Here is a 15,695-nt window from a genome sequence, read left to right on the forward strand (position 1 = left end):
TTGAAATAAATATGTAATTTTAATAACTCTTAAATAATTAATTATACTAATGAGGTTTTTAATGTGATATTCAATATATAAGAAAGCATCCTTCTCCTTGTCAAGAAATTATAGTTAATGGATAAAGTGAATCAGTTCAATTTGTATAGTGTCAAATAAGAGTATACATATTCTTTACCCTTTGGTCCAGGCATAAAGAACATTGACTAATCTTACGCTTGTTTACTGAATCTGCAGCTAGGCTGGGAGGATACCGACTCTCACTTCGGAGCTCCCACGTTCCCCTCACCTGAGGGCTAACATCTACACTTTAGCACCCAAACGATAATACCGAATTAAGAATTTTAGTATGTCACTTTAAAATCTCTAATTCTACGCCCGATAAATTTTTTTTCCCCTTTTTTTGGCCCTTAATATTTTAATGGTTTCACCAATTTAAATTACCATTTCACAAATCTCAAGACAAGGAGAAAAACAAAGAAAATTACTCAGATCTCATGGGGAAAACACAATAAAACTCGGAATTCATATAATAAAAACAAAGTTATACAAACTATAACAATAAATAAACTTATCTCTAATTTCTCCCCAAGAAAACTCTTTGAAGTTCTTATGAATCTCTTTCTTTCCTTACAACACACAGAATTTCTCTTTGAAGCGACACTGAGGAAGAAATCTCTCACTTTCCCTCCACTCTTACAACCTCTCGAAGAATTCCTCACAATTTAGACTCTCTACACTTTTTTCACATTTCAATTTTGAGTCTCCCTCAACTTTCAGGACCTTTCTAACCTCTAGGACCTCCAGACCCTCTTCAATTTTCGGCCAAAATCTTATCACGTTCCCCTCGCCTGGGGGCTAACATCTACACTTCAGCACCCAAACGATAGGATCGAATTGAGGATTTTAGTATGTCACTCTAAAATCTTCAATTCTACGCCCTATAATTGTATTTCTCTATTTATTTGCACCCAACTTCCAAGGGCTTTGACCTTCCTGAACCTTGGATGTAATATTCACTTTAGTTGTAAAACTCAACATATTTTAACAAATCAATTGGCCAGATTGAAAGTAAATTAAGATCGAAGTGAAAAAATCATCATAATTTCTTTAACATTTTCATGGTTTCACCAATTCAAATTACCATTTCACAAATCTCAAGACAAGGAGAAAGACAGAGAAAACAACTCAGTTCTCATGGGGAAAACACAACAAAACTCGGAATTCATATATAAAAGCAAAGTCATACAAACTATAACAATAAATAAACTTATCTCTAATTTCTCCCCAAGAAAACTCTTTGAAGTTTCTCTGAATCTCTTCATTTCTTTACAACACAGAATTCCTCTTCGAGCGACAAGGAGGAAGAAATCTCTCACTTTCCCTCCACTCTTACAATCTCTCGAATAATTCCTCACAATTTAGACTCTCTACACTTTTTTCATACTTCAATTTTGAGTCTCCCTCAACCTTCAGGACCTTTCTAACATCCAGACCCTCTTCAATTTTCGGCCAAAATCTTCTTTTAAAGTTGTGGATGACTTTTTATCAAGATTTCAATGTTTCTTGCTTAAAATATCGTCTTGAGATTTGTATTATGCTTCGAGATTCGTGTCGGATCATGAAAATTTGTTGGTGATGTATCATATATGATGTTATAAAACATGCATGAACAAAATGGGTCTAAATATCTAATTCAGTTTAGATTTATATTTTTATGATTTATTTTAAAATAAATAAATATATGAAGATTCAATTAAAAATTAGGCTATGGATAAATCAGACATAAGTATTGTCTGATTTATTATAAATTAATAAAGAAATATACAGGACTTAATAACCATTAAACCGGGAATGCACAAGAGTGAAATCAAACAATTTCTTCAATTTAGGCAAATGCTTTGTTGGAGAATAAATTAAATATTTCTTTTCCAACATTTTCATGGAGCATTTATTCACATACAATTAAATTCCAATGTATTTACATATCTAACCTCAAAAGTTTACATGTTATATTCTATCGCACAAATCTTTCGTACCACTTAAAAAAATCACTATTTTTTTACTTTTGAAAAGTGATATACACAATCTATTGCATATGAAAATTGACATTAATGTAAACACAAAAGTTTAGTATTAGATATGTAACTTGGCAAATATGCACATCTCTCTCTCTCTCTCTCTCACACACACACACACACACACACACAGATATATATATATATATATATATATATATATATATTCAATTAAAGTGAGACTTATCCCCGTGAAGAGCTAAAAATATTGAGCTAAAGCTGGAGGAAGTGGAGGAGCGCGTGACATGCTTTAATGAGCAGGAATCAATCTGGCTCCTCCATGCGTTTCTGGTGTTGTATTAATTTTTAAACTTTTTTCAGTAAATCAATATTTTAAAAGAATAATAAAGGAAAAAAGAAAAAAAAAACATAATATCCGGTCGATATTTTTATTATTTAATTTTAATTTTTTAAAATTTATTTTACATTTTTTGTCTCTTATAATTTTTTAAATAGGATTTACATATTTATCATGTAATTCTCATGTATTTACATATTTAATGCCTAATACTGAAAGTTTGTTTATATAACAGTCTGTCTTAATCATTAAAAAAAATGAGGAGAAGGTGTCTTTTAACTTACAAAAGGTAATGTTAGTTATGTTATATTAAAAGGGAAATTTACATAAATATCACACAATTCCCATGTATTTTTACATCTAACATTCTAAAGTTTAATATTTATAGTCATGACACTTTTGTATCGTAAACTCATTCATAATAATGTGTATATTATTTAAAAAAATTAATATGAGTGATATTTTTCATAATATTAAAGATTTGAGTGTTATACATAGGGTTGTCAAAATGGCTCGTTTGTTCACAAACAACTTGTGTTCGGCTCGTTAAGAAGCTTATGATTGACTCGTTGGCTAAGTTAACGAGCCGAACACAAATAAAGATTTGTTCGTTCGTGTTCGGCCCGTTTTGACTCGAAATACTACTCATCAATATATATATATATATATTGATGAGTATTATTTTAAAAAAAATTAATTAACTACAAGGCTACAAAGATTTATAATCAATTAAAAGTATTAATTAAAAGAATAGAATAAACATTATTAAATTAGAATCAAATGTGCTTTTAATATAAACTATAATTTTTAAATCTAGCCCCAACCCTTAACTACTTATGGCTACGTTATCAGGGTTATCAAAACGAGTCTTTGTTCACGAACAGCTCGTGTTCGACTTGCTAAACAAACGAACCGAATACGAACACACTTTTTGAGCTTGAAATATAAACGTGCTGAGCCTGAGCTCGCTCATATTCGACTCATTTACGCCCCTAGTTATGCATGTAACATGAAAGTTTAGATGTTATAAACATAAATACATAAGAATTGTGTGATATGTATGTAAATGCCTCTCTAAATAAAAGAATATGTAAATATACCCCATAAATCTCTAATATTTCAAAATGTTTATTAGGAGAAAAAAAAATTAAAACAATAGTGCTGTTGCAAATAGCTCTCATATTTCTATTTCACCATATATATTTTTGGTTATTAAGAAAATAAAATTTTATATTTACATAAGTATAATGATCATAAGAAAATTATTATTTTTATAATTATATTGAATTTATTAATTTAACATTTCTGTAATTATTTTAAATGCTTTCTTCCCTTGGCTTGCTTTTGCGGGCTTAAGAAGCAAGAGCCCCACACACGTGTGGCCAGCTGAATACTTGAATGGAGAAGACATGGGCGCCCATTATTGATCTAATTCTTTTATTATTATTGAATTATAATTGTTAGGAAGATTTACAAATATACCTTTCAATTGTTTTGTATTGACTTATCCCAACATCTAAATTTCAATTTTTGCACATATGCCATCTTATTTACGCATGAAATGTATATTTCATTTTTTAAAAAAATTAAATAGCGGCATATTTATGTGATATGCATTATTTGGGTGGTATGCATGTAAAAAATAAAGTGTACGAGCCAGATATGTAAATAGATATGAATTGGGTGGTGTGTATGTAAATGACCCTCCTTCTTATTTTTATCATTATTTTCATTCCCAAGCAAAATTAAATTTGCACGCCAAGCAATACCTACCCCACCCCTACTTATTGTAGGAAATTTATCAAAATATATTCAAATACAAATAGCGAATATTTAAAAATAAATAAATAACATACTCGGTCTAGCCTCGACGAATAAACTTCACGTCATTCGTTTGAATGATGTATGGCGGGTTGTCTTCTTGCCGGTCAAACTCTATTAGAGCATCGTTTGAGTGGGCCAGTCTTTCGTCGATCAGCCTTAGTCGGCCGCTCGATCAATTTCCGGTCGATCAAAGCTCCTGAGTCTGTCATCATAAGCAAAGTTATATAGATCCCACTCAATATATATTTCTACGTACTTTTCTAACAACTAAATATTAATTTTTACCAACATATATGAAAGGATATATTTCACATTTTAAATATTGAAATGATGGTATGTTTTACGCCATAGAAAGTAAAAAGTAAAAAATTAGAGGTTATATATGTAAATGCATAGCAATTGAGTGCTATGATAGAAAAAATTTATGTAAAACAAATTTGCATAAATCATCCAGAACCAAATTATAAATTACACAACAATCCAGTCTTCTCGATCTATAAATCCTGCATAAACAACCATGGCAAGCGTTAACTCCAAATGGCCATTTTCAAGAGCTCATTCAAGCTCCTCCTTCTCCTCCTCCTTCCTTCCATCTCAGCTGAAGCAGCTAGCCCTCGTTTCCTTCACGGCCTCCTCTCAGAGTACCCAACCGCATTTCCTCCTTCAGCCTATCAGTTCTTCAACCCTCATTCCCCGCCGCCAGGCGCTGGCCAGCTTGCCGTGCCGACGCCTCGGGTCTTCGCGAGGGGGTTTGAAGAGCTCTCCGCGCCGCCGATGAGACGTGGAGCGGAAGGGAAGATGGTCATTGTTATCGGGTTTGTCGTCGTCGTTGTTATGGTGGTTGTAGGAGTCCTGTATGTGCGCGCGAGGCGGCGGGAGAGTGCAAGAGTTATGTTGTTGCCGGTTGGTGGTTCGGCACATGATGAGGAAGGTGGAGCGAAGGCAGGGGGTTAAGAAATAATATTGTGTGTAGATGAGATGATTGCAAATTAGATGTGGATGAGCGGTATTGATCTGATATTTAGATTGTATTGGTGGGTGGTATCCAATATGTTCTTGTTATGGGCAATTCCTATGTATTTGCCAATATGGCAACTTAATTTGGCTTTTTTATGTTTATACCAGGTCAATCTTTTAAAATGGCATTAGAATACCATCATTTTAACTTAAAAAAGAATTGAAGTTCAGTTTTTGTGCTTGGATAAGATGGTATTCAAGTGAAAATGGAATTGTTTGGGTGTTAAATGTACAGATAGATAATAATTGAGGGGTATGCATGTCAATTATCCTTTTTTTCTCTGATAGTCTCAGTATTTTGAGAATTTTGTTATTTTATAAAAGATGATGATTTTGATTTATATAAGGATAATTAAATACATAGGACCCCCAAAATATAATTATTTATAAAATTTAACTTCTGGACGGTTTTTTTTTTTGAACTACCAAATTGATGTATTTACAAGTGTCGTCATCAAATCATTGAAAATTTGATAATAATGAAAAAAATGAATTGCGGTTTTATCATGAATTTTGATATTTGAGCGAGAATTTGAAAATTTAATGAAAAATGATGATAGATATATAAATAGCAATGTTTTGGAAACTATGTTTGTAAACAACCCAATTTATATAGACTCCGTTTTGGGCAGCTTATTTGGTGCGGTAGAGTTTTAAAAACGCGCTTTGACTGTTTGGGTAAATTGCGTTTTGACAACTTATGTGTTTTGAAAACGCTGAAAGTGATATTTTCACACCGCACCTATCTAGGTGTGGTGACAGCTTTCTGACAACTGTCTGGCTTTTCAAAAAAAAATAAAAATTTATAATAGCCACCGCACATAGCTTATTAGCAAATTATTTTTAATCAACTTATCAGTAGATTATTCAATAAGCTGCAGCTGCCCCAAACAGACCCATAATCACATATCTTTAGTTCCATATCTTTTTAGAAGGTTGCTTGTTGGTGTATACTTTAATGCAAGTAAGAGTTGAACTAATAAATATTAGTACAAAATTTTAAAATTGTAATTGACTAATCACAAATTATAATATTTCAAAGCAAAAACTTATTTTTTATAATGTTGTTGTGGTTGTTGTCACTGTTGTTGCTCAGAATTCTCAAATTGTGTTCTCATTAGTTGTTTCGCTTCTTCAACAAAAACTACGGAGATACATTAAAAGATTAATATCTTACATTTTGTATAAATATCTAATACTTGCATACATAAAAGGAAAAAAATTACAATAGATATTAGGATTTTGATGTGAAGTATTTGAAAATAGAAAAACATTAAAACAATACAAAATATTTATTAAGTTTCCAAAGTTCCTCTTTCTCATGATTTAAAAGCATAGGATTAAAAAAAAGGGGAACACTTGCTTAATCTTATGTGGTTATAAGGAGACTAGTTAGGGGTCGATATTGGTGGTTAGGTGATGAAGATAAGAGAATAATCAAATATTAAGAAGTTGCTAATAGTGATCGCTAGATAATGATGATTGGGCAATAACGATCAGGTGATAACAATCAAATAATGACAATTACTTTAGCATTATGTAGATTTATGATTCTCTTCTATTTTAAATTTTGGTTCCTTGGTGAAGAGAAAAAATGTTTTATTAATAAATTTTATGAATATTATTTTCTCATAACATAAATTGTTCATTCAATAATTGAATGTATCAATGATCTTAAAATTATGTGATACTGGACTCATTAGATTTCTCTAGTTGATGCTTCTACTTGAATATGTGCATGTAAGATTAAAAATCTGTTTAGCCATCCAATTAATGTCCCAAGATTTATAATCATATTTCAAATGCTGGGTTATTTGTTTATTTGATGTTTAATATAATATTAAGATATTTGATTTGACTATAAATTTATGGAAATTACAATCAGAATCTTCTTAAGTTTACTTTTAAAAAATTGAATTAAAAATTACATCAATTTTCATACGTAATTGTTTGAATTTACTTGTGTATCATACATGATTTTGTTCTTTATTTCTTTCCAAGCTCATTGAAACTAGAAAATAAATTTTATTTCTTCAAACTTTCACAATAATAACAACAACAACAACAACAAGTCTCAAACCCGCCGTGGGATCACAAAAGTTTTATTTAATCCATCATTATAAGTAATAATCAAAAGTTTTATTAAATTCATTTTTATAATTAATGGTATGCCCATCTCTTCAATAGTTTAATGACAAAAAAATATTCAACATTTATGCTATTTGCATGCATGGCATATAAAATATTAGAATTTACATATGTAAAATCAAAACTTCATCATGAGTTCAACAAATGTTTAATGAGATTCATTAACTTTTTAAACAAAGTACTTTATGATATATATAATAAAGTATAAAGGTTTGTTCTATAAATATGGATAAAAGTTGCATTTATATATATATACCACGTAATTTTTTACTTGCGTGTCTCTATTTTTTTATATTTATATTAATGATTTTGACATGAGAGATGTAAGAAAGCAAAAAAACTCCGTTTTTAGTCTTTTTTTTCAAATTTACATTAGACGAGCACTTACATACATACCACACAATTTTTATTTATATACATATCCAAAACTCAAACATCCATATTTACATACATATCACTCAAATTTTTAGCATCACTAAGAAAATAAAATAAACTATAACTACATTTAAAAAAATGAAATACACGTCTTCATGAATATTTGTGTAAATACAAACTTTGAGGGTTAGATATGTAAATACCTAAGAATTGTTGCCTGTTCGTGTTATATATATAGCTAAAGAATACCACAGCGATCAGTGTCTCCTCTCGTTTTCGATATTGGCTTCATCACAGTCGCTGAGAAAGGGTTCTGTATCTTTCGTCGGAGGGCATCAGACTTGTCCTTTTCTCCTGCTGCTTCTTTTTGCGGCGGTAAGGCTGCCATTCTCTTCACTTCTCTTGTCCGATTTCTTCCGGAGCATTGTTTCGGGGTATATTCTGTTCTAGGTTTTGGCGTCTTTAGCTACATTTGCGTATCTGTATTTCAATCGAAAGGTGAACATGGGAATTGTTTTGATTTTCGGATAATCATTCATGCTAGAGCCAATGCGAAGGATTAGAAAACTCGAATTAAGTTTGAAGTTCTGTTTAGTGAAAAAAGTTTTATTAGGTGATAATAATGATGGAGAATGAGTGAATTTCGCTTTATAATGCTTTATTTTTTATTGTTCTGATCTCATCCTGATTTTTACACATAAAACTTATTTTTTGTAATGTTTACTGATAGTGAAAGTTGAACGGTGGAAATGTGTGGACTTCCCTTCTTTATGTGGTGGGGAGAATCGATGGATTGTGGATGAAGGAAACAAGTTTCCTAGTTTTATTTGGTGAGTGAATGATGGGAGAAGGGATGTGGAAGTGGTTTGGGTTTGGGAGGGAAGTTGGTTTTCTTAATGAGGCCGAGAGCTAAGTTGCTTGGAGTGATTCGTGAAGAGCCGAGGAGAGGTGGAGAGGTGTGGAAGATGAGCAAAGAGAGTCCTGCACTGATTATAAACTGCAGCATTTATGTGGAGCTGAACAAAGAGAAACAGTAAGGAAGACCATGAGATGAGAAGGAAGAATGTATGTATCAGCATAAGGAATGCTTATATGTATTCACTGTGGTTTACAATGCTTTGCATATGTATTGCTGTGAATGTATGCTTTGCAGGGAGCAGGACAAGCCAATTTAACGGTGCTGATTAAGAGTGACTTTTGCATCAAAATGGCTGACAGTGACTCCATGGAGAAAGGTGGTGGCAGCTCCATGTGGCAGTTTGTTGCAGACAACGTTGGTTGTTTCCTCCCCTTAAATTGAGGAGCCAATTGATTGAATCTGAAGTTTGTCTCTGAGCTTTAGAAGTTATGAGGTGGAAAAGCTTTTTGTGAGAATATCCACTATTTAATCTTGCACTGCAATATGACAAACAACTTGATTTTAGTCGATCTTAATTTCTTTGGTGTGAATGTGAAAAATGGGATTGTTGGCGACGGCTATGGTTGACATTGTTAGGTTTAGTGGAGCTCAAATCCACTTGTAGAAATGCTGAGTACATCGCAGTGTCAGGGACTGCAAATGAGATGATATGGCTGCAGAGTTTCTTGAAAAAATTGGGTAAGATGGTTTGAAAAGACACTCTCTACAGTGATAATCAGAGTGTCATATTCCTTGCCAGGAATCAAGTATTTCAATCCATGATCAAACACATTCAGATCAGATATCACTTCATTCGATCATTGCTAGATGACACACAATTGTTACTTGAAAAAATTTGTGGAAGCAAGAACCCTGCTGATAGTTGATTAAGGGTGTTACATTTGAGAAATTGAAATCATGCTCGACTTCAGTTGATATTCTAGCATAAAAACAAAAATTTGAGTTGTAGAGGTGGAGGATATCACGTTTGAGGAAAAAGACAGTGCAGTCAGTGGATGATGCAGCCAGTGTATCTGTAGTGGGAAAATTGTTAGGTTTAGTGGAGCCCAGATCCACTTGTAGAAATTAATTGAACTTCCATGTTTATTGTTTTATCAGGCGATGCTTTCCTAAGGAGGACCCGACTCATTAATGCTCTACCTTTGGCGATGAATAAAGAATTGATATATTTCTTTTTGATGTGATGGAGGTTCTCGCCGCCATTAAATGCTTGCAGAAGAAATTGGATTAAATAATGATTGTTCCTCCCCCCCGCAATTTTTTAAAAGGTGTTGGCTTATGGCGAGGAACAATAAAATTGCAAGGTTCCAAGTTCTCCCTCTGTCTTTTCTGTGATTTGGTTACGATGAGGATTTTCATCTTCTCTGCGGTTCGTTCTTCTTCGGTGGCTCACAAAGGAGAGAAGAGGTCGAGGGAGAGGAGGGAGAAGAAAAGGAAAGCTTTTCTTGTAATTTTCGAGGTGATCGACGGGTGTAATTCTCAACCAAATAAAATCTTCTGTCACTCCGTGGACGCAGGCAATCTGTCGAACAACGTAAATCCGTGTGTTCTTTTGATTTGCAATTTTTTTTTTCGATCCGATTTTTTCGCTTTATTGTCATAGTTTTTCACAACAATGTTGTCACAGTAGAGAGGTTTTGAGTGCGGTGACGATATGCCAAGTTCATTAATGAGATTACGTAACCAAGTAGTCAAAATAACTCTCTTCCGTCTCAATGGAATATTTTATCATTGTCTTTTGTTTCTATACTCACCAGGAATCTAAGTTATTCCCAAAAATGCACAAAATCCTATTATGGAGAGACATTTTGTAGGGTCTTTAATCCAATCCGAGTTGGAGTAAGAATATAGGCTAAGTCACATACTGTCATTGATTGATCACAGTCAACTGTTCCCTCGAGGCACCCTTAATGCTTTCTCAAGAAGTTGAAAGTGCACATTAATGGATTGATGTATGTGCTGGCAAATTTGATTTACGACAAAAGTAATTTTTGGCTTTTGTTAGTTAAATATTGAAGGGTGGCAGCTAATTGACAGTAGTGAATGGGGCTTGTGTACTGCTATTGAGATTATGTGTCAATGGTAAGTTTGGTGGATAGTAGTGCAGAAATTGGTTTGCAATCAATCAAGCCTAGACTCTATAGTAGTTCAACAGTGTAGTTGGCTTGTTTATCAAGCAACCATACATGGTGTGTTGGAAGTTAATTCCTAGGAAGGGAGATATTAATATAAATGTAGATTTTAGTTGAGATTGTGAATAAGAGTGTCATCATTACCTATGAAGATTATGTCAATCAACATAGATGAGTAGAGAATAATACCTTCATTGTTGATTTGAGAATCGACAACCACTATTTGATTGACAATAGATTTGACTTTAGTTAGAGTTTAAGTCATGTCATCATTTTCATAGTGATGTGATGTAGTTTGTTCTCGAGTTGAATAACTCAACATAGGTTCGAAGATTGAAGATGTTGGTAAGGGTGAGCGAAAGCGCCCCCCACTCCTGACGTGGAAATTCCTGCAAGCGAAGCAGCGACCTTACCACTTTACCTGGATCGAAACGGTCTAGGTTTTGCCACTTTTAAGGAATTGACCAATCCTCTTGGACCACTTATAGTTATTCTATTATTATATATTTGTGTTTCTGATATTAGCCATCAACATTCCTATGTTCCCCTATAGGGTTGTATTTGAGGTTTGAGTGGTGCTTTGACCGTATCTTGCTTCTAAGGTAATAGTTTATGCTTCCTTGACTCTTTCACATCCCTCATGCTTCGCTGCCACTCATTACCCCTCGTTGTAGCCGCCCATAATAGCACTTGTTTGCTTTCCTGTATATTCCTATGTCCAGTCGTTCCCATTCGCTGCCATTGTTGTACCAGCTCTCCTCCTTCATGGCCGTCGCTGTCTAGCCCTTCCTCTTTGCTGCACCACCATTTTATCCCCTCATCCTTGCTTCCATCACCCCAAAAAGCCCTCCAACATCACTCCCTGTGTTTGCTTGCTGCCAACACTGGGGAAACAACTGCCATACTATTTTCTGCTTGCCAACCACCTTTTTCACCCTCGTGCCACCTTTCAAACCCTTGTCGACTAGCACTACCACCCCTGGATCTACCCTTTAGCTTGAGTTTGTGTTGTCAATAATTACAATTTTAGATTTCCGTAATTGGTTGTAATTCGCTATTTGATTTCCATAATAAAATTTGATTTTCCTATTATTGGTTGGTTAACATCGTCATTATTTGATATCCGAGTTAGTTTAACTCTAGTCCTATCCTAGGGTTACCAAACCCCCTACCTAACCCAAAAAATTTTATGTCCTAGTCGACATCACACCCATACACTGTATCTCACCTACCCACACCCAAATCCTAATCCTACCATTGAAAAGACAAGTGTTTAACGTTGATTCGGAGTTTACCATGGAAGAGATACATTGACAACTCCGGTGAGTGCTGCAGTGACAATGAAATTGAGGAAAGGACCTATGAAGAGGTCACAGTTAGGCGTGGCAGCGAGATCCGACTTAGAGAGAGAGAGAGGAACACCTGAATCCCTTCCATAGGGGTGATTCTAGTGGAGAAGAAGACATGCCACAATGCTTTATCACACAATAACAGAGGAGGCTGAGAGGTGAAATGATCGTTGGAAGATAAAGTGATGAAGTGACTGTTGGAGGATACAAAAACTCATGAATGAAAGTAGATATCGGACTTCGAGGGAAGAATGAATCTGAATTACTTCATAAAGTGGTTGCAGACCATTGAGAGAGTTTTTGAATACAAGGATGTGCTATATGATAAAAAGTGAAGATTGTTGCTATCAAGCTGAAGAATAGCACCTCATTGTAGTGGCAGAACCTAAAGAGGGAGGAATAGAGAAGGATGGAGTAAGATAACTACTTTAAAGAAGATGAAGAGGGAGTTGCAACGATAATACCTATCCCCATACTGCCAACAGGATCTTTTCTTGAGAATCCAACACCTCAGCAACGAGAACTATTAGCTGAGGTGTAAACAATTAAGTTTATGCAAGTTCAGTTATAAGCTATGTGATGCAACTAAAGTCTTACTGGTCTTTGGGTGATGTTCAAACCTTAGCACTGAAGGTAGAGAGACAACATAAGTAGAGCGAACACCCATTGCCATTCAGAAAACCACTCACAAGTGGAGATATTAGTAGGAGCATACTTATTGGAGTTGAGAAGACCAGTTAGGAGAATGATAGAGTCGCTCTGCGTAAGAAGAAGCTTGAGAAGAACAACACCCCCAATACAATCCCAACCAAGAAATGCTTCAAATGTCATGGTTTTGGACACACAGCTTCTAGATGGCTCCCGATGAGCCGAGTTGTGTTTTTCACTGAGCAAAGTGCAGTAAAGTATGCGAGCGAAGAGGAGGCAATTGAAGAACATAGTGAGGAGTATTGACTTCCATTGGATGAGGATGAGAAGTTTGTGGTTCGATGGGTCCTTCAGATTGAGGCTACGAGGGAGCAACAGTGGCTTCATCACAACATATTTTACGTCTGTTGTACTGTAAAAGGGGCATGGGTACAAGCTCATCATCGATGGAGACAATAAAAAGAATGTTGTGTCTGAACAAATGATGAATAAGTTGAGCCTCACAACTCAAAACTTTTCCAGCTGTATTCCCTGATATGGTTGAAGAAGAAGAATAATGTGAGCATTGACAGAAGGTGCCTCATAAAGTTTTTAATCGGGAACCAGACGCAGGATCAAATGTAGTGCAAAGTGGTGCCCATGGATGATTACCATATCCTGTTGGGTAGATCGTAATAATTTGACGATAAGACTTAGCATGACGGGTACATGAACACTCACCCATTCACCAAGGATGAAAAACAAATTTTTTCTCTTACCTTCTACGAAATTTGAGGTTACAAGTGCTCTTAACATCGAAAAAGGCTAGCGGTATCAATTTTCATGAAGATAGATAATAGCAGGACAGAGGCATAGATTCGATATATGGGGTAATCATTATAGAGATTTTTTCAGGACATCATAATTGATACCTTACCTTCATGACCGCTGTCATTAGAGGGAATTCAACTTGTCCTTGCAACAAATAGGGATGAGCCAATCTTGAGCTACCTTTGGAAGACCCTGCAAACTATATTTGGCACGACGACCCATTTTCATTCAATAGTGTACCCCCAGATGGTTGGATTGATATGGATGACTGCCACAAGTGGGAAAAACTCTTTAGGTGTTTTGGGGAACAATGCAACAATCAGTGGAAACCAATGCTCATGTGGACGCAATCGAAGACCCTCCAACCCCTGTGGGGTGGGGGGGCGGGCTATAACAACCTCTCAACCTTCAACATGCCTGATACGACTCCATACTACGCGGAGATAAAAGCTTCAAAGGATGAAGTTGAATATCCCCCAACCTTGAGAGTGACGCGGAAACTCCTCCTGCTCCTGATGCGAGAGTTCGAGCGAGCGAAGCAGCGACACCCAACTACTTTTATTTGATTCAACCAATTCAAATTTTGTCCTTTTTGAGGAGTTTGATGGTCCTCTTGAGCCACTCCTAGTTATCTTATTATTATATATTTGCATTTATGATGTTTGAGGATTAATTCTTGTCGTGTTTTTATTTAGGATAGCTGTCGACGTCTCTGTGTTCCCTTTTAGGGCTGTATCCGTGGGTCAAGTGGTGCTTCAGCTGTATCTCGCTCTCGAGGTGATGATTTATTTTTCCCCGATTCTTCCACATCCCTCTCGCTTTGCTGTCATAAATTTACGTGGTTTGGCAAATTGCTTAAGTCCGCGGAGTTGCCGAGGATTTTATTTGGTTGAGAATTACGCCCGTTGATCACCTCGACGATTACAAGAAAAAATCTCCCTCAACCTCCTCTCTCCTCTCCCTCAACCTTCTCTCTTCTTCTTTACCAGTGAGCCACCGAAGAAAAACGAATCGCATGGAAGAGGAAAGTTTTCACCGTAAGCAAATCGCAGAAGAGACGGAGGAAGAACTTGGAACCTTACAGTTTTATTGTTCATCGCCGTGAGCCAACGCCTATTAAAGAATTGCGGAGGGGAGAACAACCACTATTGAATCCAATTTCTTCTGCAAGCATTTAATGGTAACATGACCCTCCATCACATCAAAAAGGAATTTATCAATTTTTTATTCATTGCCAAAGACAGATGCCTTATTAACTAAAGGACGGAGGCGGGAAGAGCATTAATGGGTCCAGTCTTCCTTAGGAAGGTATTGCCTAATAAAACAAGAAACATGAAAGTTCAATTAATTTCTACAAGTGGACCTAGGGCTCTACTAAATCTAACAATTCTCACACTTGGAGACAGATACACTGACTGCATCATCCACTGGTTGCACCTTTGTTTTCCTCAAACGTAATATCCTCCACCCCTGCAACTCAAATCTCTGTCTTCATGCTAAAAGACCAACTGAAGTCGAGCATAACTTCAGTTTCTCAAGTGTAAATACCCTTAGTCAACATATCAACAGAGTTCTTGCTTCCACAAATTTTTCTGAAGTAATAATTGTCTGTCATCTAGCAATGATCACATGAAGTGATACTTGATCTGAATGTGCTTGATCCTGGATTGAAATGTTAGATTTCTGACAAGGAATATGACGCTCTGACTATCACTGTAGAGAGTACTCTTTCGAATCTCCTTACCCAATTCTTTCAAGAAACTCTACAGCCATATCATCTCATTTGCAGCCTCTGACACTGCGATGGACTCACCTTCTATAGTGGATAACGAAGTTGTTTTTTGTAGATTTAAGCCCTACACCCAAAAGTATAAACATAACCTGTAGTATTCTTTCTACTGTCAATGTCTTCAGCTAAATCTGCATGGACGTAGCCCTTTATCTCTAAGTTTTTTCTTGAGAAACACAAACAGGTTTCTGAAGAGATTCTTAGGTATCTCAAGATCCACTTCACAGCTTCCCAATATTCCTTCCCTGGATTCCTCATGTATCTGCTCACAATTCCCACTACATTAGCAATATGTGGTATGGTGCAGA

This window comes from Phalaenopsis equestris, unplaced genomic scaffold (genome assembly GCF_001263595.1).
Source record: "Phalaenopsis equestris unplaced genomic scaffold, ASM126359v1 Scaffold000436, whole genome shotgun sequence".
Lineage (NCBI taxonomy): Eukaryota > Viridiplantae > Streptophyta > Magnoliopsida > Asparagales > Orchidaceae > Phalaenopsis > Phalaenopsis equestris.